The 615-nt window shown below is 33.2% G+C and overlaps 1 protein-coding gene across 3 annotated transcripts in view; it reads left to right on the top strand.

The window, feature by feature from the left end:
• Positions 1-615, top strand: part of mol (dual oxidase maturation factor 1 mol) — a 341,356-nt gene that overhangs the window by 326,647 nt on the left and 14,094 nt on the right. The window lies entirely within an intron of this gene.

Raw genomic sequence — 615 nt, 5'->3', positions numbered from 1 at the left:
TTATAATTCTATTTCAAGATTTGAAATAATTTAATTGCTAAATAAGTTTGAATAATTAATTATTTTAGATTTTTTTAATACATATGACAAACTTTCATATGTATTAAAAAAACAACCAGTTCATTCCCAGCGATCCCCACGTGACCCGGCACCCATATAAATAAAACAGTTTTTCCCAAGTTTTATAGCATATTGGTGTAATTGTGTATTTTTATGATTGCCGAGTGTTTCGGGTAAATGTTCTTCATGGCTTTTAATGAGCTTAAAGAGTCGGTAATGATAATGTTCGTATGCGTCACTGTCAAGGAGAAGTGGAGTGTTGATGCTATTACATGTAATTCAGCTGTATATACACTGCACAATATATGCAGTTTTATTTTATGGGTTGAGTTATGTGTGATGAAAGAGGATGCTGTAGATTCGTTAGATTTGCTCCGTCGGTATATATAAAAAAAGGATTTGGAATATTTTGACAGAGATGTGAGAACCTAGTTCTATATTTAGTATGTGATGTACTACTTTTGGGCAATCGGGATAATTGTAGCATTGTATTTGGTAGTCTGTGTATCCATGGAGGATTGGGGACTTCCGGGATGGAAAGAGGTATTTCTTTAA

Source organism: Halyomorpha halys, unplaced genomic scaffold, assembly GCF_000696795.3.
Source record: "Halyomorpha halys isolate HHAL.00 unplaced genomic scaffold, Hhal_1.1 Scaffold34.1, whole genome shotgun sequence".
Classification (NCBI taxonomy): domain Eukaryota; kingdom Metazoa; phylum Arthropoda; class Insecta; order Hemiptera; family Pentatomidae; genus Halyomorpha; species Halyomorpha halys.
This window is presented reverse-complemented; position numbering and strand designations above follow the sequence as displayed.